Source organism: Protopterus annectens, chromosome 8.part0, assembly GCF_019279795.1.
Source record: "Protopterus annectens isolate FY-2018-M chromosome 8.part0, PAN1.0, whole genome shotgun sequence".
In the NCBI taxonomy this organism is placed as follows: Eukaryota; Metazoa; Chordata; order Ceratodontiformes; family Protopteridae; genus Protopterus; species Protopterus annectens.
This window is the reverse complement of record NC_056741.1, coordinates 1,197,295,178-1,197,321,657: the sequence shown is the minus strand read 5'-3', so window position 1 is coordinate 1,197,321,657 and position 26,480 is coordinate 1,197,295,178.

Sequence of the window (26,480 nt, the reverse complement as noted above, 5' to 3'; positions counted from 1 at the left end):
GCAGATGGGTGAATATACTTATGGGGATCAGGGAGTACAGCATTAATCATTTCTTACAACTGTGATAATGACATGTCATTGATCTCCAGATTTCTTACACCTACAGAGGACGTACAATACATCAAGCGTGGACTTTTTTTTATCATTGTGGCACACTGGTCTCATGGAACTGTCTCTTTATAGTGGTTGTAATAGAACACTGCCATTTGTTTGGCACTGTTGTTTTGACATGTTATCAGGGGAGTTGCCCATAGGAGACACACTACAATAGACTCCAGTGTTGGATGTATGATCAGTATCTGTCATGGGACACACCAAAATAACTATCACTAGTATCTTAGTTGTATCCACATGCTTAGTATGTTTGCACACTGTGGAATATGACATGTGATCAAGCAGTGGATACTGCTAGCCATTCTGTTCTTGCTGTATCTCTACATAGTGCACATTCATGTATGTGATCCTGACATGTGCTCCCATTTTGCTGTCTTTCAGGAATCATGCATCCAAGACTTTATGCACCTTTCACAGCATGAACTCCTACTGTCCAAGGATAGGCAAAACAGGGAACAACAGGCAGCATTGTGGGCTGACCTTGTCAGTGATGTGAATGCCACAGGTCATTAGGGCAGGACATATGAGCAGGTTCAATACTGCGCAATGGACATGATCAATGCTGCAAGAAGAAGAGTAGCAGATGTAGCCAGGGATCGTGGCATCACCAATGGAGGGCCTGCAGTGGAACAACCACTGTCAGACACTGAGGAATTCCTGGTGAACCTAGGCACACATGACAGCTCTCAGGCATCTATCACACTATACATCGTGGATGTGGGTACCACAGTTTCCACAGCAGAAGAGGATGTAGATAAGCTTAGTTTGATCAACACTGCAATACTGTATCATTTAGTGTGTCAGCATGTACATACTTTTATGTGGGTGTCAGGTCTTTGTTCTTTTGGGGGGGTTAACTGCAGTTTGACTCTCATACTCAGATTTTGACCAATATAACAATTAACACAGTAGCTACTGTAAATGTGAGATATATGGATGTATTACCTTGTTGTGCGGCAACATTTGGTGGTACTGACATCAACCTTTCACAGGTCCAGCGAGTGTCAGACAAGGCCATGGTCCTGCTCCTGGTAAGCACAACACTGTTTTGTTATAAATATAGGTTTACAGCACTCTAATCCCTAAAGTGTCATCACAGGCCTGCTTCCTGGATTGCTGTACTGTCAGCATGATTGTCAACTGCACAGATATTTTCTAACTGTACACACTGTACAGTCATACCCATGCCTTTTAGGTGTGAGCACACCCTTATATGTGGCAGCATTGTCAGGACATTACAGATTGCCATATGTGTCAACTGAGCAGAGGTTTCAGAAATGTCAACAGTGTACCTCATTGTTGCTGATGAGATTGGTGTGCAAACAGCTTTTATTTACAACTAACTACAGATGTCGGTGGGGGAAGTCATGTCCTCATGTCCTACTCTATGAGGTTGGAGGTTAAACAGGTCTGTACTGGTGACAACAATGCATACAGCTTTACATATATTGCAACATAGTACTGCAGAGCATAACACTGCAGATATTAATGTACTACTTTTCCCTTTCTTATCACAGGTGACTGGGGGGTTAGTCTCTGTACCCTACAAAACCTGATACCAGTGTCTCTTCAGACTCTGATGATGATGGCCAATGTGAAGCACAGGTGGGGATTTCAGGGGCTGAATCTTCCTAGAGGTTTACAGCCCTCTTCTCCCCTCATTATCACTGCACACAGTCAGTATGCCTACACATACCTCAGAAGCCACAGATATTGGACAATGAGAGCATGGGGACATTGAACAGGAAAGTATGCCGACTATGGCTCCACTGAGTGTAGACACTGGTCATAGCCAGACATTTGGTGAGGTGCCACATAGGCAGGTTGATAGGTATGCTCATAGGAGGCCCGCTGTCCTTCTATCACCAGTTCCAGGTATCACATCATGGGTCATGCGGTATATGTTTTGGGCCATCATGAAGGCACAGGCACATTCTGGAAGGAACTCCAGATGAATGCCCAGGGTTATGGATGCAACATAGTCTGACATCCATGACTGTCTCCACCATGCTGCTGATACCCCGAAATGGTTGAAGGATGCAGTGGAACGATGTTGGTCCTAGACAGATTACACAGTATCTATCTTGGAATGCACGGTGTCTGTGATTGAATGTCTTGTTGGAGTTGAGCATCAGCCTCATGGATGTACATCAGCATCTACATCTGCTGTGAGTGCACATGGCCATGCACAATCATGCTCCTGTAGTAGCAGTACATCTAGTGCACCAGAGGGGAGTGTGCTGCCCATACCGAAATGAGGCAGGAGATGGGCTCATGGTCCTGGGTATTCCAGTGGAGGACACAATCCCAGCAGACAGCAGTCACCATCAGGTACTAGCACCACTGCTGACCTTGGGCATGGAGGTGCCAGTGCAACTCCTGGCAGAGCCAGTTCCTTGTTCCAGGGCACAGACGGTGAACTGTCAGCTCCACCATGCACGGTTCAACATTGTCCAACATACATGGGCCAGCACTGAGCTTGACTGTTTTCCTGCACACACTCCTGCAAACAAACACAACACATTTCCACAGTCCATCTTGGCTGCTTCCCTTCCTGACTCACATACATGCTGTCATCCTATTGGGTCACCTTAGGCCTCCTGCACCTCCATAGCATACCCTGTGGAAGTGATGATACCTGTGCCAAATCACTGTCATCCTCATCATTGATGTAGGGGAATGAAGCTATGTGTCTGATGCACAGGGTGACTATATAAATTAATATGTAATTGTGTAATCCAGTGTTGCTTTGCCATGCCACTTGTACTGGTCACTGACAGATACTGTATGCTGACATTTGCAATGAATAAACCACACTATTTTTTGTACCTTATTTTGTATGATGTTGTAATGGCTATATAAGTCCACAATGAGAGGTGTGTCATTATCCTGTTTATACTTCAGTTTCCAGAGTCTATCGGGGACACCTATGAATACACAGCTGCAATAAACCAATAGACATCACAGCACAGGATGGAATGTCAGCACAGAAGACATATCTTCAGCACAGCACAGCACTATAGGTGCATGGCTCCATAGGTTCATATGTGTATAACAGGCTAACAAGGACAATGGCATCATTCAGCGTACTCATGCATCCCTAATCTATGAAAAATTCTAATACCCTTGATAAGTGCCACCAGGGTTTTGGAAGCCAACACATCTACAAGCTATGATGATAATGATTAACTATGTACAAATTACCTGTGTCCATTACAGACATTTCTCCTACACCCATTATGATTGTCTTATTCTGCATTCCACTGTGTAACTTGCACATGATGTGCATTACAGCAGACATGTGCTTCACAATCATGGAGAGCCTGTTACATGTAGGGTGTAGTGTTTGTGTTACATACCTGTCTCTCCATCATTTACTATTTATACCACAGTGACAGTGTAGGTGTGTAGAACAGGCAATGCATGCGTTAGTCCTATGGTCCTATCTTGGATACGTGGGAGGTACACAGTGGGATCTGCCACCTCCCTGTATGGCAGTTATACACATCCCCTGTAAAGCATGTAGGAAACAGACTACACATGTATGGTCATGATACAGACTGCATAGTACATGTTGTCTGCAATATGTATTGGTTTACCATGGAACCTGTGTGGCTGCTACAGTTGTAGGATATGCCTGTGTAGTGACATAGCAAAGGTGCCATTGCACTCAATGATAGGTGTGATGAGTTCTAAATGCAGTATAACACTGGCAGTCTGGGATTTACATGCCACACCTACACCTTTCTGTATAAGTTGTACAAAATTGAATGGATCCCCACATCTTACTGACCAGTGAAAGTCAAAGGCTACATTACTTTCTGTGTCTGTAAGTCCAATGACTACTGGCTCAACTTTGTGTGGTGTGTGGACACTACTACATCTTCCAGGGGGGATGCCTTCCAAAAGATTAGTATTTTGCAATCCTTGGCTTTTACTATTTGTCATTGGCTCTGACAACAACTGAATGTGTGTCACAGGCCATCCTGGATAACTGTTGGCTCTGTGTGGGATTCAGTAACAACTCCTAATATGCAATCACTTGCTAATGTAGTCAGTCAGACGTCACTGACAATGGCCATTACTGCAGAGAAGGGAATGTCTAGAAGGGGTATTCCATTCATGATCTATGAGGGACATCCACTGGTGACTGGTGTCATTGTAGCGTACTCTAACCAATGCTATATTCCCAGATTATGACTATCAGACACTTGGCTATCTACCAGCTGTCATACCACTCCGTAGATAACCTACACAGTTTTCAGCAAGGCCTTCTGGCCTAATATTGTCAAAAACCTTGTCAGGCATGGTAGGTGGGGTGAGTTATTTTCCCCTCATCCATTGCAGAGTTTAACACTCAATGAGGTCCACCAATTAGGGTAGGTAGGCATGATCTGCCCTTGAGCAAAACAAACTGTGTATGATCCAGTGCCAGCAGGTGTACAACATTGTTACTGCTCATATCCATGCTAACTCCTTTCATGGCTTTAAATATCAGATGACTGAGAGATCCAGGGAAACTGCATTGCACTGCATGCCAGTTGTCCTCTGTGCAACTAAGTATTGCAGTTACTTTCATCATGTTCCAAGAAATGGGTAATCCAAGATGTCTGTACAGAGCACAGACAAACAATGCAGGGAAGGGTAATATGTTTGCCCTGTGAAGGTAAGGCTGGCAGATTTACACAGGTATTCTGTGGGTGGACACTACTCAAGCAGTGTGTACCAAAATGACAGAATTACTTTGTGAAGAATGAGGAAAGCAGGGGAGTCACCTGCATTGCTGGTGCCTGGCTACTACTAATGCTGGTTACACTGCAACCACTCTCTCATGGAATACCATGCTCCGATACTCTTTCTGTCATCACACGCAAAACGTTACTACAAAGCTCATGATGAGGGGCACAACACAGCCTGTTTGTTCATCCATGTAGTTTTCCCAGATCATGACAGTCTCTGTAGGTATCACATACCCTTCTCCATGTAGATGCCTTGATTAGCTACCTGTACAATCAGTTGGCTTTTGCATGTATTATGTCTTCTTTACCAGGGTTGATGGTATGTCACTAGGGAACTGACCAGATGGTGATTAGGAGTACAGTTGTAGTGTCACAATATCATGTGCAATGTCCAGTGACATAGATGTCCAAGCTTGCTGAAACAAGCAATACAGCAACGGTGATCCATGTCAGGTGATAAATTCACTGCAGTTCATGAATCCTGCTGTTCAACAGATTAATGGTGGATATCTGGAATGGAATGGAATTGGCATGTTCTAAAGTACCTCAGTCTAGATGACGCAGTTGAATTTTTTAATACTACCTTCCTGAAAATCCTTAATTACCATGCCCCTATAAGATTTTCCAGAACCAAAGCACAACCCTCCCCATGGCTACAGAAAACCACTAAGTCAGAAATGAAAAACAGGGATAAAGCCTGGGAGCACTGGCGCAAAACCAAAACCCCCGCAGCTAGACAGACATTCCTAGAACTACACAATAGAGTCAAAAAGCTAATAAAGCAGGACAAATTCCAATACTACCAGTCTGCCCTAGACTCCTCACAACACAGCCCCAAACAATTCTGGTCCTCCATAAACTCCATCCTCCACCCAGGTAAAGTCAGTACCCCTCCTCCTAACATCCCTCACTCCTCAGAAAATATTGCTACCTCATTCAACACACACTTCACCCAAACCATAATATCACTAGCTAAACAACACAACCCCCCTCCCCTCCAACCCACACCTTCAACTAGTAATCTCCCCACTGCCTTCTCTTTTTCTCCTGTACCTACCTCCAACATAAAAAAAACTCTTAACTAAACTTAAACCCACCAAATTAGCAGCAGACAACCTCCCAACTGAATACCTACAAATCACAGCTGATGCTCTGACCTACCCAGTATCCATCTTGATTAACCAATCTCTGTCAGAAAGTTACGTTCCCACATTGTGGAAAGTCTCACATATAATTCCCCTCCACAAAGGTGGACCCTCTGCTGAACTAACCAATTACCGCCCCATAGCTATTCTCTCTCCACTCTCCAAAATACTAGAGAGATGCAAACACTCTCAGGTCTCAGACTACCTCCTTACTAACAACCTCCTTTCCAGTACTCAGCATGGTTTCCGACCAAACCATAGCACCACCACTGCCTTACTCTCCTTTACTAACACTATCCTTCAGCATGAAAACAATGGCTATCTCTCCTCTGCTACTTTCCTAGACCTATCTAAAGCATTTGACATGGTCCCACACAAACAACTTATCTCTGTCCTCAATAACCTATCCTCACAATCAGTCACCAACTGGTTTCAGAGTTACCTGTCTGACCGCCAACAATCCATTGTATGGCAGAATGACATATCTCCCCAACTACCTGTCTCCATAGGGGTTCCCCAAGGATCCATCCTTGGACCCCTACTTTTCTCTGTTTACACCAATAATCTAGCCTCTGCCACCAAACATGGCACACTCATCCAATACGCAGATGACTCAACCATCATCTGCTCAGCCCAGTCCCTACCCAAACTGCAAAAAGTCACACAGGATGCCTTTTCCTCTGTTGAAACATGGTTATCCGATGCCCAATTAATATTCAACCCAAACAAAACTAAACTACTCATCTTCCAACCCACCAAGCATACTGAAAACAACTCTCACTTTAACATCACAGCAAAAGACAACACCACTATATACCCAACTGAACACACCAAATTGCTAGGAGTGGAAATAGACAATAAACTAAAATTTGACATTCACATATCCATGACCATAAAAAAGTCCACAAAAAACTAGGAGCATTATACAGAAATAAACAATTTCTCACCAAAGCAGCAAAGATTTCAATAGCAAATTCCCACCTTATCTCCACCCTACTTTATGCCTCTCCAGTATATACCAACCTAAGGCAATGTGATCTAAACAAGCTAGAGACCTGCTACAACAAAATCACCAAATTCGCCACAGGGGCATCCTACCATAGTCACCACTGTCTCTCACTTGCTGAACTGGGCTGGCTTGAACTCCCTCACCTCCTTCAGTGGTATCAACTCTCACTCACCCACAAACTAGTAAACCATCCACTAAATGTCCCATCCCTCCAGAATCTACTCCAACCCTATCGCACCACCAGACCACTAAGATCCAGCAACAAAAATCACTTGCAGATCACTAAAGCCAATAACTCTGCTGGTGAAGCACTATTCTCTTGCCATAGCCAAATTATGGAACTCACTCCCACCCACAATTACCTCCGTACCATCATGCACCAACTTCAAAACTTTATTAAAAGCGCACCTAAAAACATGCTGGCTATGCCCTTGCAACTCCCACTCTAATATCATCCACCCCATCCAACTACTACCTTTCTTTCACCTCCACTAACTACCTTGATGATAGCAAGCTCAAATGCTCATAAGCCTAGTACTTATTATACAGCAGGAACTTCTCATTGTTACATTTGTTAATGCCTGTTATGTACTTCACAGATAAAGATTCTAGTTGTCTACTGATGTACTATGTTCTTCATCTGTAAATATGTTGTCAGTAATTTCTATGTTAAATTGTTAATCGCTATGTAATCCAATGTAACTACTGTCTGTTTATTTTACTGTGGAGCTTTTCTCCCCAGGCCTCCGCTGAAAATGGACCCACGTCCAGTCGTACACTCCCGGTCAACAAATATAAATAAATAAATAAATAAATAAATAAATAAATAAATAAAATAAATAAATCTGCATGACATGGCTCTGAGGCCTACTGCAGAGGACTGGCCATCTTTGGCAAAAGTATACCCACCTGTCACATGTCCTAGGTATGTCAGACTGTACAATTATGTACCCAGAACACGTTTGTGTTCCCACATCAGGTCACACAACAACCAGTTTGCGGTCTGGTTGCTTGACAGGCATTGTATGCCTGCAAGGCCAATGTAATGTCAACAAAGGTGAACAAGTCCTCTATGTATGCAAAGAGATCCACATCTTCACTGCAAGGAGTGCCTACACACACCATGTTTCAGGTTGGCAGCAGCATGACCCTAACTTTGCTGGACTTGCACAGTGTCACAATTGTAGGTATGTTATTCGGACCAAGCCTAATAACAGCATTATGGTCAGTCCAAGGTCCACATGGCTGTGAAAGCATTGTATGGCATGCAGTCAGATGCTGTGTCACCTTAGAGGACCTACATAAAGGTGGCATGCTACATTTCACCATTTGCCATGGCACTGCCTAATGATGGCATGCTGTGATGTGCACACAATCATGACTGTATGGCACTATCAATGACTGCTGATGATATGCAGAAAGTGTCTCCACCACTGCATACCTGTGCCACACAAACACAATGTGTAACAACTATGACTGTATTTCACACTCTAATTCCATGATGTCTCACACAGCAGTCAATACATATGGAAATGAGCATTTTGCCAACATGTACAGCTCACCTCCTGCTCCACCCACACCCACATCACACATACCTGCATGTGTTCAGCTCCTTACCAGACACATTCCCATGTGACAGACACATTGGAAAATTATAAACCTATTTGCCTGAGTAGCTATATGTGTACGCCCGTGGGGCAAATCATCATGGAACTGATCACCAAACATATATGTAATGTACAAACAGTTTACTGTACACAGTTTGCATGTCTGACAGGGAGATCACAGATGTTAGATGTGGAGGACATGTCTGAGGCAGTCACCAAGACATACAACCCTTTGGAGTTAGCCAAGCTCTGTGACTCTATCCCCCACTCAGGCATCATTGACAAAAGCAGCCACTTAGGCATCAATGGTAATATCATCATAGGGGTCACTAAGTAGCTCAGTGACGGCACACATACTCAGACTAGATAAATCCACCTCCAATAGCTGATCTGTATGCAACTGTCTTCAACAGGGCTAACTTCTGGGTCCTCTACTGCCTGAAACCCATTTAACCATGATACAGGTGAATACTGCATGTGTGTGGCTGACAATACAGGCTGATGTCCGCAAACAATGAGCGGTCATAGACTCTGTGAGGTATGTCAGTATCCTACAAGACTGTATTGATGGACAAATGTGTGTTGACATACTAATGGCCACACACTTCATGCAACTATATATGTAGTATTATTCCCATCAGTACCACCTATGTTCCTAGTAAGTATCACATCAGTAGCAACATGTGATGTACATATTCAGGGGTGACAGACCTGACCACACAGGTTTATACCTAATGTACCTGAGATTGCTAGTAGTGAGACGGGAATGATATGTCATAACTGAGGGCACAGTTGCCTACGATTGACATACTCATAACCCCCATGTACTGTTCCCTCAACATGCCAATATTTGAGTGCAATGGCCATTTGGTAATGTACCTTTCCAAGCACTACTGGCAATGACACATAACACAATGATCCCTCACAAGGGAACTTCATGTCTTCAGTATCTGTTCAATGGGGATCATCTGCAGTCATTGTCATTGTAGCCTGTGGCATGTAGACTACTCAGAGGTGATCTCTACCTTGCATATGGGGCAATGTGTGACCCTGCTTGATTGGAAATGCTGCATATCTGTAGGTGGCATGGTACATAGATTACTCACTCTAAGGACATTTACCTGGTATGTGACATTAGTAATACATGCTGGTGTGAGGGATCTGTGCAGCAGCCTTTAACAGACCATTGATACAGAACCCTGCCTAATGGCAATCAGAGCACCTCAGTGTATCTCATCAGATGCCATCTGTATGATTGGCTGGGTGTCCATTATTTCACCACAGGGATTCTGCCTGTGTCCCTGGTGGACAGGGGCAACATGTACTGATCATGTAAATAAGGGTATAATGTTGACTTGGATTTTGAGGGCTGTAGGGCCATTATGCAACTAAAGTTCAAAGATCCTATGATTCCATAAGCTGATGTAAAATCCTCTAACGGCCACACACACATATCTGGCTACATTGAGGATAGCACCAAATCCAATGACTGTTTACAGGACACAGCACAGACATACTGCACGTTGGCTGCAACTAGATTAGAAAACTTACCTATCTAATGGTGTACACTAAAGATCACAGTACATGACACACGCGCTACACCTCAAGTCTGCTATTACTATTTCTGTAGGACATCTTATGCTTGATGACATCAGCAGAGCTAGTTGTGGTCAGGCATTTGGAGGTCCACATCACGTGCTACAACCAAAATACTGCAAAGCTCTAAGTCTTTTCAGTTACTGAGGTGATCATATTTATGGCATATGGAGAAACACACACACACACACACACACACACACACACACACACACACACACACAGAGTGGTGCCTGGAGTGAGATTAGAATACCTACCTATCTAGTCTTACACACTATACAACACAGTCTGCAGGGGAAATACACACACACACACACGCACACTCACACACGCATGCACACACGTGCGCGCACACACACACACACACACACACACACACACACACACACACACACACACACACACACACACACACACACACTGAGTGCCTGGAGTGAGATTAGAATACCTAGCTATCTAGTCTTACACATTATAAAACACAGTTGTTTGCAGGGGAAATACACACACACACACACACACACACACACACACACACGCATGCACATGCATGCACACACACACACACACACACACACACACACACACACACACACACACACACACACACACACACACACACACACACACACACACACACACACACACACACACACACACACTGAGTGCCTGGAGTGAGATTAGAATACCTACCTATCTACTCTTACACACTATACAACACAGTACTTATTACGAGTGCCACATCTGTTTCATACATGACTGTGGGCAAACTCCTTCTGGATTACACAAACATGGATTGTGTTGAACAGCATCTGTGGTCTGCAAAGTGAAATTGCTTTGTACTGTTATCTGCATCTTGTAGCTTAGCAGTCAGGTAACTGTTAGTTGTCCTAGCTATGTGGCTGCAGTTTCCAGTTTGGTCATATGTGGCTGTTTGCATTTGGATAGGCAAGCCTGTGAGCAAGAACAATGTGCCCTGTCCATGTGTGCATAGAGAACAGTATACATTACACTACCTGCTCACCTGTTGGTGTATGTGTGGTAACATCCAGCAGGCACAGTGGTCTGTAGGTAAGTGCATTATGCTTTGTTGAGCCCTTACTTTTGTCCCTTTGAGCAACATTATAGATGTGTGACAGTGTAGCTTTACTCACCATTAGCAGGGTATGTAGGACAATACAGATAATAACACACATATTTATGTATATAACAGGCATGTATATATAAATGTAGCTGTGTATGTGTATGATATATATATATATATATATATATATATATATATATATGTGTGTGTGTGTGTGTGTGTGTGTGTGTGTGTGTGTGTGTCTGTGTATGTTATGTAGATATATGGGGAGAGACTGAGATGTTTATATATAGCTATATATATATATATATATATATATATATATATATATATAGGCATATTTCTATTTGTATATACATGGAGATAGATATACTTATCTATGGTGGAGAGAGATACTGACATACAGATATGTACATATATATATGTATATATAGACATATCTATAAGTAACAGTTCATGTTTGAGTGAGGAGCAACAGAGTTGCACTCTGTTTAACTAAATGTATGGGCATGCCCAGTGGGATTGTCAGTACTTACAAACTGACTCCAGCCCACACCTACCTGTGCTCCGGTCTGGGATTTTGTTTGTTACAGACAATGACATCTATCCCTGTTTCCACAATAGTGCACTTCACTCAAATTATCCACGGCATTCCTCAGCTGTCTGATGTAACTAATATGTGATAGATGTTAATAATGTTGTACTGCACACAGACTGACAGTCTGTCTGTAATATCACCAACATAATAATACCTCAAATCCAAAAGATAAGGATATTTCCACAGTCGAACCATCACAGATGCTAACTTCCCTAGTCCATTGAGCCACACAAGCTGCCAGACAGAGAGGAGTCATTCATCACACAAGCAACTGCATAAATATGTACGTTATTATTCCTGCATTAAGTGAGACATTTAATGTATGCTTCATCTCTATGTAACTGCCCTGAGATTGCCTGGACTACTTATATACTATTGATACGTTACTGTTAAGGCAGTTATATGGGAACACTGCTGTACTGGGGGTGGGGGAACAACATTTTTGCTGGGATACACAGCAGTGGAAATACCATGCAACCCCACTGTGTGACATTTCCCTTGACTGTTGTAGTGAATAATCCATGCATAAGACCTAATGAATATTAAAGACATATGATAATGGACTGGGTATCTGTAGCCCCTTGAAGATGTTACATCTGTCAAAATAGCCCACTATATTTACTTACATAAATGTAGCGGATCCACACCTACAATACCATATCATAAAAATCCATACAAGTACTGTGTAGGTTAGAAACTTACCTTGCGAAAGCAGCAGTTGACAAACTTGTAGTGCAGGGCTGACACTGTGTGATGCAAGCAGTACACAGCCAATAAATGGATAACTATAGGTTATGAGGGTTACCTGGCATCAAGTTTAATATATGTGTCTGAGTAAGAGTAAGGTGTCAGTCCCTAGGTCCCTAGGTTGTCAGTGAATGTGCTATTTGTTGTCTCTTAGCCAAATTCAGGGTGCACTGAGTATGCCTACAACTGCCTACAGGGACATAAGCAGGGGGGTCCTCCTTCGAGTCCTCCTGTGAGTGTGGCTGTGGTGACCTAGGTACTAGTGTGGGGCTGTGTATCCCTTCCTTTTGCTGATCCTGCTGAAGCTGTTTCCACAGGATCATACTGTATAGCATAGCACATACTGTGAACATATGTGCACATGTGGCTGGAGAGTACTGCATGGCTACACCAGATATATCTAGGCACTGAAACCATGACTTCATAAGCCCAAACACACACCCCATAATGTTCCTAGTTTGTGCATGTACCTCATTACGGCGTTCTTCTGTGGGTGTGTGTGCATTTCTGATGGATGTCATCAACCATGGTTCCAGGACATAGCCAGCATCCCCCTGTAAATGGCCATGTCGGATGTCCCTTCTAGCAAACATCTGGTACATCTGTGATGCATGCCAGAGATATGGGAGTCATGATAACTGCCAGAGCTGCTAGCACACACATTCAGCATAATCCCCTGGGCATTGCACATGACTTGGCTGTTGATGAAGTGGTATCCCTTGCGGTTAACATAGATTCTACCCCCAGCTGGAGCCTTGATGTGTACATAAGTGCAATATATGACACACAGTGCTTCAGGGTAATGTGCTACATGGTAGAAGTGTTGCATATTGGTGGCCCTCACCTCAGGGTCAAGGGGAAAAGATATGTGCTCACTGGCATGTCACAGCATAGCATCCAGGAATTGATGAAGCATCCTGGATGTAGATGCCTATGACACTCCCATCATGTCCCCAGTTGGTCTTTGGAAAGTACCTGTAGCTAGTATCCTAAGAGCTACACATACCTTAGTTTCCACTGGGATGGGTTCCCCTCTGTTAGCTCTGGCTCTGAATTGAGGGTGGCAGAGCTCAGTGAGCTGTTGTAGTATGTCCTTTTCCACCCTGTAGTGCTCTACAATCTTCAGCTCATGTAACTCCTGGTAGGTTAACCTGGGCCTGAACACTCTTACCCTCCTTGGCCTACGCCTATGGTCATCAGCACCAGCAGCATTGACTTCACCTTCTAGCACATACAGATGTAGAATAGTTGCAGCAGCCCCTAGAATTATTCAGTTTAAAATCCTCCAAGTCTGTACTCCAGTGGTTCAGAGTATAGAAGAAAAACTAGAATGCAGGATGTATGCATATTTTACACAGTTGTGGTACAGGTCCACCATGTGGGATTGGATAATTTGGATGCATGTCATCTGCTTAAAATATAATTAAAATGATTTAAAGGCTCTTACTTATTTGTGCAGCACGACACTCAGCACCACGGCACACAGTGTGGCTTAGCAGACAAAAGTAAATATTCCATTTGAATGTTTCCTGTTTTCTTTGAAAGCTTTCTTGCTCTTGGGAAGTTGGTCACACAAACACCCTTAGCTATGCGGCGCACCATGAAAACACACACAGCTAGCATAAAATCAGCAAAAAGTAAACATGACACACACCCTGTTGTTACCACATTCAGTGTGAATGGCAACACTGTGTAGAAGCCTACATGAAAGGGATCTGCAGAAATGGTTGCTCATTATAGTTATTCAGCAAATTTACCTGATTTGCATACATATTCATGCTGACAGCTTGGATAGTACATGGATCATACCTGTGTGTGCCGGCCAACAGCACGAATGCTCTGTTATACAGACTCAATGCAAGGTCCAACAGTACATTTTTGTGCAATACATTTATTAATTTTTTTTTTCAGTAAGCGTGTTTGTGCACCCCGGAATGAAGCACAAACACACATAGATTATTAAAAAATATATTATTGATTATACACTTCCTCTTGCCTTACTGCTACAATGTATTTTCCCCAATTGTCATTCTGACATACCCTTTTCAGGGGAGTTATGTCCATATTTGTGGACATTTTCATACCCTAATGTCTGTGTAGGGTCCTGTATGTGGAACCTGTCCACATATACTATGGACATGGACACAGGATGACCATACCTCTCAACCTCTTAGCGCAATAAATCTGGACAAAGACTGACAAAATGGGGGGGGGGGCAAAGGCCCCAAAATAGGAACAGATTTTAAATATTGTTCTTATAAACCTAGAAAGTTGCTAGACTAACATAATTTGTGTTACTGTACATTTTCTGAAGGATTTCTAGTCTGTAACTGAAATGTATATCATTATTTGGTGACATCAATCACCACATCATCCCATTGATTTGCCAGAAAACCACAAATTTTATGAGGGACACAACAAGAATATGAGGCAAAAATATGGACAGTTAAGAGGTATGGGGATGACTTTCTCATTGTTGGATTGCTTCCCCTGCTTAATTTGCATAAAATTCACCTGCTTAAGCAGAAATTTGCATTGCACAGGGCTTTCCTTGTTCGCACACCACTAAGCAATGCTTACTGAATCTCAAATTCTTCAGACTCATGTATGTATTGCGACATGATGCATACACCAAAAAAAACTGTAGAATTTATTGAATTCCCCCAAATGTTTCTCTGGCTAAAAATTGCAGTATTTTCCAGTTTGGTTATGTAGTGTTACAGTATAATTTATCCATGATTTTCACATAAAGATGACTTCAGCAATCAATATTTTGCTAATGAGTTTCACTTTTGGCATTTATAACACTTTGTTTTGGGTGGTATGTAGAACTGCTGGCCATGACCCGCAGTGAAAACTACAGAATATCTTCTGTCTGGTCTGTGTCATACAGGCTAAGACAAAATTCTATTGGAAATAACATGAGATTTGAATAGAAAACAAATGTGTGAATTTCATGACCCTGTGGCACGGAAACACGATGAAAAAAAATAAAGGTACCTACCAAAGCATTTCTGCCCATTAAACACCACCTGTGATAAGGTGAAATACACTGAAGGTGGAGTTTTCCTTTAAGAATATTTTATTACTATGAAGACCAGCTGATCATTTGAACTGTGCAGTATCTGGTATTTCAACTATTTTGTATAATGGAGAATGAAAACTGAGCACTACTGATTACTTGCACATCAGATTTGTTCCATATACTTGTGAAAAAAGTTTTTATGAAACACTGACTGCATACAGATAAATCAATAGGCTTTTCCATCACAAACATGGCTTATGCCACTAGTCTGAACTGAGAACTTGAATTGGGTACTAAAATTAAAACTGTATCAAATTATAAAAAATGGCGCTGTGGCATAAAGAAATGAAGCTCTGATTTCAGCCCAAATAACCTGTGTTTTATTAGAGACACAGGCATTCAAGGGATAAAGTATGGAAGGTTGAGCTTGAGTAGCTGACAACAGTTAATTTATTCTAGGAGGGAAGGAGGTAGCTAGGCCCGAGGCATTAGCAAATCAGGCAGTGGCTGTTTGTATTACATATTACAAGCTGCCTGTGAGAAGGATGGGTAGGCTGCTTCTTAGATCAAGTCCTACCACAGCACTTTCTCCACAAGGAGAATAGATGATCAGATAAGCCTTACCGAGGAAGATTAAATGGACTGTAGAGCTCTCAACTAACTCAGGATGCCTGGCTGTTGTCCCTGATAGAACAGCTGGGTTGATAAGGTGTAGGTAATAGAGCTAGTGACAAGTCCCTGGTAGGCAGTGAGTTAGAAAAAAATCAATAAATAAAATAATCTTAATATATACTGTATCTGTGATTGTTGTGCTCTCCATATGCACACAAACATGTGAAAAAATGTATTTACAGTGTCAACTACAAATGTTATTTTTTCAGTTTGATATGAATTCTCAAAATGGATCCCAAGAAAGTGCAAAACAAAGAGTGGTGAGTATAATTATACATATAGATAGATAGATAGATAGATAGATAGATAGATAGATAGACAGATAGATAGATATATATGAAACACAGAAGGAAAAGTCCAGAAGAATTTAAAATCACATGCTTCCAGAAATAATTATTGCTATAGTAGGTGATTTTAACTGTGACACAAAGGCAAGAAAAAAGGAAATTTCAAGTGTGAAAAATAAGTAAAAACATGTGGTATTATGCACAATGACAAGTGCTAAAAGAAAGAGGGTAAAGAGGATGTTTGAAGATGGAAATAGATGTTCCTGTATTTAAAGAAGATTAAGGAGGCTACCTTTAGATATATATGTTGAAAGGTTGATAAAACCATTTTTTAATCAATTTGAATATTTATTAAAGGATTTGTGGCATTTTCTAAAAAACCTTACCCATGATTTTTCTACTGAGGGAGTTTGTTGATTACCCTAGACATTAAAGATTTGTATACATGTTTTCCCCACAGCATTGGCAAGTGTTGAATTTGTAGTTTATTACGTGAATGGGAAGCATTATCTAGCAAATAGCTAAAAACTGTGTGTGATTTTATAGAGGAGGTGCTGAATAACAATCATGTTTTATTTGAAGGTGAGAACTTCTACCAAATCACTGGTGTTGTTACAGGTGTGGCTAATGCACCCTCTTATAGCAGTATCATTTCACCATATTGGGGAAAGTACTTTGTCCTGAATTCCATTTATGCTGACAGATGGAATGTTTATTTTCAATTTCAGGATGGAACAGCACCATGGGTTTATTTAATCAAGGTATTGAATATATTAGTTCTACAACAGGTTTTTAAAAATATTAGGTTTCAAGCATAAATATGAAGTTTTTGGATGTGTTGATTACTAAGGTCTTCTTATAGGGTCCAGTATAGATATCTACATATTTGTATAACTAGCTGTCTATCTGTCTATCTCTCTATCTATCTATCTATCTATCTATCTATCTATCTATCTATCTATCTATCCATCTATCTATCTATACATTCATTTTTCTCTCTCTCTATACATATATATATATATATATATATATATGTATATATATATATATATATATAGAGAGAGAGAGAGAGAGACAGAGAGGGAAATGATCTCTCTCTCTCTCTCTCTCTCTATATATATATATATATATATATATATATACTTGCATACATATATAGAGATAGAGGGGTACAGGTGTTTTAAAAGTGCAAGGAAATTACAATTAGAGGACCAGTGGAATCATATATCTAGCTTTATACAAAACCTGGCTGCTTTTTATGTGGGAAAATTAAGAACACTATGAATGCATATATATGAATGGGATTATGATATACATGAGAAGGATAGAAATAGTGCCTTATATAAGCATGTTACAAGGTATACATACTTTAATATGTTTCAGTTTTTGATATTAGAAAAGGTCATTCTCTTGCAGCCCATTCACCTGAACCCAAATCTAAAATTGGGGAACAAAATGATAAACCTAGATCAAGTCCCTCAAATTAAAACCTTAACTGCATGGGATTTATTTTAGCTTAAGGACAACTCCCTTAATGATATCAAAATAAAATTTAACTTAAATATCAAATACACAATAATCTTGAGACAAATAATTAATTTCTACCTTAGGATGCTTCCCAAATAAGTTACAAGAAGAAATAAACTTGGCCACTTCACTACTGAAATGTCTAAAAATCAAAAAGCAGATGCTTTCATTAACTTACAAATTAGTCTCTACAGCTAGATACCAATCTTCTATTATATTTTCACAATATTAGAGAGACAAAAATCCTGACCTGACAGGCATGCATCTCTAAACACTTTTGGCCCATTTAAGAAACTATTATATACCCAATTAATGATTAATAATAATGCTTACTATACTCCAGAATGTTTAAACTCTTTTTTTCCCAACACTTCACCCTTCTGCCCTTTTTGCCCCACAGCTAAAGCTGACCTCCTACACATTCTATGGTACTGTAAACATGCTCAAACTCTGTGGAATTCCCTAAGTATTAAACTTAAAAAATGGGCTATGGTAAATCTACTCTCCCTGGGAATTTGCTATACTTCATATATGCCATGCGGACATAACCTCTACTGATCTCAAGATACAGATTGCGCTTTTCATGTTACTCAAGCTCTATATTACGCAGAACTGGTTAGATCGCTCTAAACTAGATTGGGGCAACTTCAAGAACATGGCATCTAAGTATATCTTATCTCATAAACTAACCACTAACAATGTGAATAAGTGCCTGAAATACCTCAGATTCTGGAGTATTACCCTTGACTGCATCTTAAAAAAGCAAACAATGTTTTCCTATATTCATTGTCCTTTAGTAGTAGTATTGTCAGCAGTCTCCTCCTCATCAAAGTCTTACTCCGCTGTGTTCTCTAATGGGTACATGTATATAAGATGCATACAAAGATGAGAACTATCACGTCTTGTTAAATGTAATTAGAATCCTGTCATTATATTGTAACACTATTTGTAAATAGTTGTATATAGAAGTTTTTTTTTGTGTGTGTTTTTCCGGTATTCTATAACACTGTATAGTTATCTAATACATTCTGACTATGTGCAAAAAGCTACATTGTAGATTAACAATGTTAATATTGTCATATTTCTCATATGTCTGCTCATCTCATGCTGCTGTTCATCTGTGTAGCTCTTCATAAGGAGAAAACGAACTTTAAAGGTACTTGCCTATTACTAGAATGAACAGTTGCTTTATCTAACTTTGTAAATGGTTTACTTTTAATGTATTATCACCTGTTACTGTGTATTGTATTTAACAATTTGTTTAATGTAACAACAAAAAATAAAAACAAAGATGTGAAAAAAAAGGGTTCAGGCGCCTAGGCAGTGAGACAATTCCCTGTGGTACATTTGACTGGGGACACATGGCTGAAGTGACATTCAGCTGCAGAGAAATATGGCTGTTTGCAAATTCCCTGAGGGCAAAGAGAAGCACACCCTGCCATGCTCACAGCTTTAATAACCAAATGAATGGTGGCAGAAGAAGTGATGAGTGTTGTGCTCAGTGTACAGTACATACTTATGTAACTACAACATGTAGACGTGTGCTACAGCATGGAGGAAATCCTGCAGGATACTGTAGTCACATTTATGCTCCAGTATGTGTTTTAGGTAATGTTCCCTAGACACTGTGAAGGGGGAAGTGGTCCACACACTCCAATTATAAAGGCACTGCCCATTGTGCACTGCATTTGTACTGCCAGTGACATGTCCTCTGGCCAGCCTGCTGTTGATGCAATAAAGCTAGGTGACAGCATCATCACCATCATCATCATCATAATAATAGCAATAATTTTCTCTCTTTTGAAATTAATAAGACATTAATCTTTTGGTATTTATTTTAAATACTTTAACTTATTTTCAAAGAATCTGTTACATTTTGTATTTAATTTCTCTTTTTTTTTTTTTTTTTTTTTTTTTTTGTTATTGGGTGGGGTGCTGGGTCTGGAGCTTAAGCAGTGCCTGGAGAAAAAAAAAAAGCTACTTTCTAACAAAAAAAAAGGGTTACTTCCTATTATTGGTCTGGTACAGCATGTAAACGCATATAGTACTGGTAGGTAATTAATGACAAGTAGTTTCACAAGGTAGCAAAGAGTGGGATGGGCATGTTTTGTACTAGTACACATTTATGGTTTTAAAAGATAAAATATGTGCTAGTGAAATTTCTGTAGTTGTTAGTGACTTGAGGTCTGGGTGAGGATCATCTCAGGAACAAATTTTAAAATATTTCTGTTATAAACTTAGAAAGTTCCAAGAATGTGTTATGCAATAATATGTGTATTGTGAAGGATAAGAAGTCTGAAACTCGGATGACTCTGTCATTATATATTGACTTCAAGTTGAGGGGAGAGGGATTACATCAGGGACAGAGTGTAAAATATGGCTTGTTGTTATAAATGTAAAGTTACAAGAATAATGTGTTTTACACTTGTATGCATTTTTCTGAATGATATGAAGTCTGAAACTCAACTGTCTGTCATTTAATGACTTCAAGTGAGGGGGAGGGATTACATCCATGACAAAGTTTAAAATACTGCTTGCTGTTATAAACTTAGAATGTTGCTTGCTAGAATAATGTGTTTTGCACTATTATACATTTCTGAAGATATAAAGTCTGAAACTCAAATATCTGTTATTAATGACTTCAAGTTGGGGGATCACATCTAAGACAAAGTTTAATACACTACTCGTTGTTTGATAAAATAATGTGTTTTGTACTATTATACATTTCTGAAGATATAAAGTCTGAAACTCAAATATCTGTCATTAATGACTTCAAGTTGGGGGATCACATCCAAGACAAAGTTTAATCCACTACTCGTTGTTTGATAAAATAATGTGTTTTGTACTATTATACATTTCTGAAGATATAAAGTCTGAAACTCAAATATCTGTCATTAATGACTTCAAGTTGGGGGATCACATCCAAGACAAAGTTTAATACACTACTTGTTTGATAAAATAATGTGTTTTGTACTAATATGCATTTTCTGTGGGATATGAAGTCTGGGGTGATCATATCATTTTTTTTTTTGCCCTTCAAGTACTTGAGAGGCCAACAAATGACTGCCTCACCCTAGGCTCCAAGTAGCCTAGCTATTCCTCTGGTAATGTAGATCATACAGTAGTTAACAAAGTATTACAAAAACTGGTAACCACAGAGTTTGAATGTGCAGCCAGAAGAAAACTAAGTAACCAGGAACACAAATTATACACATAGTGTAGAAGGTGAAGAAATAGTCCACAGCTCTGATAACTCCAATAAACATTTGCAGGTCCAGTAAGTAGATAAATAAATATCCATGGTCAATCAACTATGTTTATTCCAGGACCACACAACAAACAAAAACTGGTTAAGTGCTTTTGCTCCAAGGGGACTTCATCAGAACCAGTCAAAAATGATATACAATAAGCTTAAATACATTACTAGGTCAATCACATGACTCTATCAGTTAATTAGACAATTAATTAAAAAACCAAGTTAAAAAAACTTTATGACAAGTATGAAAACCTATGTAACTGAAAAAATAAAACCAAACACAAAAGATGATAAAAAAGTACTAAAAATGCCTCTGGAAAAACACTTTCTGTACAAGTTTTATACACATGTAAAGATGAACAACACAGTGTATATTTTAAAAATACAATTAAATCATGCAAAATTTTCTCAGTCTGAAAAAAACTTTATACTAGGTCAAAAATAAAAGGCAAATGTTGAATAAAACACAAAAAACATTTTTTAGTTTGATCACTCTAAGTTTTAAAACAAGCAGGATGGATATGTGTTCATTAAGACCAGATTGAACTAAAGTATTTAACTTAAGTTGCCAAAACAATTCTGTGCTTTCAGTATTAATTTCCCAAGGACCCCTCCTCCAGTCATTATGTAGGACTACTTCCAGAATCCAAAACATAAATTTATTACAGCCAGGGCAAGTATTACAAAAGCTTGAAATGATTGCAAATAAAGTATTACAAAAATTAATGTATGAAAATAAAAAAATAAATATAAGAGCTATATTGATACTTATGAAGAAGATAGTGGACAGTACTGTTAACAAATAGATGTTAGAATAACAGTATGTCATATGAGGAAGTCTTTTTATAATGTAAATCAATGACAGTTGTGGAGGATTTGGGAAGCATATGAAACAAGCAAACAGTGTTTTTATTTCAGAGTGCATATGAGAATACACAACTGAAAGTATTATTAAACTGGGAGGTTAATGAAAGGGCAAAAACTGAGAAATTAGTATATCAGGAATGCCAAGAAATGTCCAGTGAGTGGACCTTAAATTAGTGTTAAATGCAGTCATTACACAACTAGTGAAGCTAGGATCATATATTAATTAAATGTTGAGTTGCCACTAATTTTTAGTTATTCAGATGATTTAATACGTTTCATAAATATTAGGCTATGGTTGGAAGAAATCATACAAATAGTGGAAATATTTTTGAATTTGGAAGGTTTGCCATTGAGTAAGGAAAGGTATAAGGGGTATAGTGATACTTAAGTGGGTATATTTTACTATAAATATTTCAATGTTAAGTATAGAGAATGGTAGGGAAGAGGTGATTCAGAGACAATGGAAGCAAATTTTACCAGAAGTAAAAGAGGTGATGCAATTATTGAGAACATATAAATTGGCAGTCAGGAAACTGTTTATTTAATATATTTGGTAGCGTTTAGTAAATTAGCATTTGCTAGATGGTGTACATTCCTGGTAAGTCAAAAGAGTAACTTTAGGAAGTATATGGGATTCAGGTAAAATCCATAAAAAGGGGGATTTTTTATACAGTAACTAAGAAATGAGTCTTGGGAATAATTGACTCAGCAGAGCACTTGACATTATTACATGTATTAGAACTAGAAAATGAAGAAATATGAAAAACAGCATTTTAAGAGAACATATATATTAAGAAGTTTGAAAAGTAATAAGACCTCAGAAAAGAAAAAAAAGATAATATATGCAGATGAAGGACATTTTTTAATATGGTAATTAAATATGGAAAATATACTGAAAAAGAATGGTACAATGGAAATATGGGAAATATTGCAGGATTGAACCAGAGATAGTGTTATGAAATATATTAAAAAAAGACTATATAAAGAATGAAGCAGAGCTTTGGCAATACTTGGGTGTGACAAGATATTCTAAGGAGAGTGCTGTTAAAAATTACCTGTAAAAGTAGCCGTGCTGTAAAAACAACAGGAAAAGAGTGTGTCTTGTTTTTGGTGTTGATAAAAGAGTAAAATATTTTTTTAAATTTCACATGGAAGAGTAAAATGGTTATGGAATTCTACAATGAGCTTGTGGCAAAGTGGGGGAATAAACGGAAAAAAATACAGGGAACATAACATTGGAGAAAGAACAAAATGGGGAAAAGTGACAAGATTTTTTTTTTCATGAGTATAGAATGAGTAGAAAGTCAGATGAGAATATTATTGCGTAATAAGAAATAGAAAATGTCCAGTATGTTAAAGAAAATGAAGATGGTTATAGGCATGTGTGTATGTGTGAGTGTATCTGTCTGTCTCTTTGTCTGTGTGTGCATGGTCCATACCCTTTCAAGACTCATGTTAGCATTCGTTCGTGGATCTACATTGGTAGGGAGTTTGGTATTTGAGTCATACCTCTCAACCGTACCAAATTTCTTGGTAATTTCAAGTTTTGAGGGCAAAATAATGGGGTGCCATGAATTTCCAAGTGGCCCCTTCAATTCCCAAATTTTTTTCAATCTTTTTTTATTTTTATTTACAAGTTTTTTAGATGTTGCTGGCATCATCATGCATCACCAGTGTGTCCCACAACATCACCAACTTGCAGGGGCGATGTCCATGATGACATCATCAGTTACATGAGGAGACTGTGACAGTACTGTTTGGATGGCACTGCTTGGTTTTGGAATTAATAGCAGCAGTAAATCAGCGAGTGCCGAGGAGCTCTAGCCTGCCCAGTGTGTACAAGTTAAATTCTGCAGCAGCAGAGTCCACATGCAGTGGCGGGAATGAGGATAAGAATGGAAAATTTACTTGATCTCATCACAGTGGTGCCTCAACCTCCTCCTCAGGTAAGTTAAACTTAAAAGTTAAAAGTAAAAAAAGAATAAAAAAAAATACATATCAATTCTTTAATAGAAACTGCAACAAAGGAATTTGGCAATCTGCTGAAGTGCACACTTTTTGCTACAAATAGTTAACTTAGCACTTGGCCGCTTGCCATTTTTGCTCATGACTTGTATTTGTGTGACACTGTGAATGTGAGACCGTTAGTAATACAGTAGCTACTGATGGAGCCTTGATAGTTCATACTGCTTTTGTTTTAAATGAAAATGGTTCATTCTCATAGTTGACTTGTAGCTCAAGCATCAAATCCTTAAACCAGGAGGCAGGCAGAACAGGAGCTGAAATGTTATGTACGAATGATCCACTTTTCAGACAACAACATTCTGTGTAATAGTTGAAAAAACTTGAAATGATAAACTGCATATGTTGTAACCCACCTGGAATCATAAGAATAGGTACTCAAATGTGCAGCAGCTATCCAAGGGCAAGGTGCAATACAGAACAGCAAGCCCACAGCGCAGCCGTATTCGGAATAGGATACATAAACATGAAATTACTGATTACCAAAATGTCAGTATAACCAGATCTTTCAGCAGCTCATTAAATACTGCATGCACTGAAAACATCTCCTAATAGATGTCTCTCTCCACACAGAACAAATATGTCAATGTTTAGCAGCAGCACCTAATAAATACATTAATAACTTATTTCAGTTTCTCCAGACTCTTTGATTTATAGGTAGATGGCATAGTGCACTGATGATTTGAAGAGCTGACCTGTAGCAACAAGTATATAGATATATATATATATATATATATATATATATATATATATATATATATATACATACATACACACACACACACACACACACACACACACACACACACACACACACACACACACACACACACATAGCTATATCAAGATCCAAGCTATCAGATGGCAAACAGATTCAGTGTGTTGTATTAGCATTATTATTTTTTATTAGTTAAAATGCTGTTTTTAATATGTGGCTTTGAAAGACATGGTTGTTGTAAGCATACCATTTTTACAATATCTCACCTCAGTGCGATAGTTATGCCTTTATCATTCTGACGTTTGTATGTATCCTGTCACTGTTATTGTTACCAAGTAAGGTAAATGCGGTACTGTAGATTTAAAAGGCAGCTAGCAGCAAACTCACTGGCATAATGACTGTCCCATACAGATGACATGTACGTTTGAATTTAAAACTGGTCATTTATGAAAGGTAATAACGTGATCTGGTAGCACTTGATAAAGGATGTCCAAAAAGCATGTGGAGTTCCAGTATGTCCTGTATGTGTGTGTGTGTGTGTGTGTGTGTGTGTGTGTGTGTGTGTGTGTGTGTGTGTGTGTGTGTGTGTGTGTGTAATTTTGTACATATTTTGCATAGCTTTTGTTAACATAGTAGTCCTATCATAAGGCGATAATTGACCTACAGGTATGTTATTGAAACCAGTGTTATCAGTTCATATTCAGCTTTCAAAGCAAACTTTTAGATCTTAAAGGATGACATACAGGCATACAAACATTTCTTCTGATTTTTAAAGCACTGAGTATCATGTAGTAAAATAACTGGAATTATCTAAAAAACTAATTTCAGGAAGTTAATTTTTTTAACATTTTCTCAATAAATACCATTTAAATGGAATAAAGTTTGATCTAAGTAAATTATAGTTTCATTCTTTATAGTGTGGTCTCTCTAAGAACATGCTTAAAGTGCTCAAATTTAAATACATAAACCTAGTGCCTTTCATTTGGTCAGAACTTTGTATTAAATTGGTATGTTTGCAAATACAGTTTGACTAACAGGGTTTTTTTTTTTCAAATTGTCATTCTACAGTCATTGCATCTCAACAAATTCTTTCTTTCTTTTTATTCCTGAATTGCAATGAATATGTACAGAATTTTCTCATTATAATTTAGTGCCCCATACCACTATTGTATATTTGAACAGTTAGTGTTTGCTCACAAGTGCTCATAATTAAGAGTTCTGACTTGTTTATTTTTCATATTGCCAAAACTTGACAGATAGCCATATAAACCACCCTTTGTGTTAACAAAGTTAAGGTGTTTCAGGAAACAATAGAGGGTGAAGTAACACATAAAGTGAAATGTGATATTAACTGCAGAGATTGTGATCTTAGTGCATACTCAGGGAGAATGTTATGCTTAGGCAGATATTAGACTATAACTATGTAGCTGAAATTAAGCCATCACAATGTGCAGAGCTTTGTACTGTGCA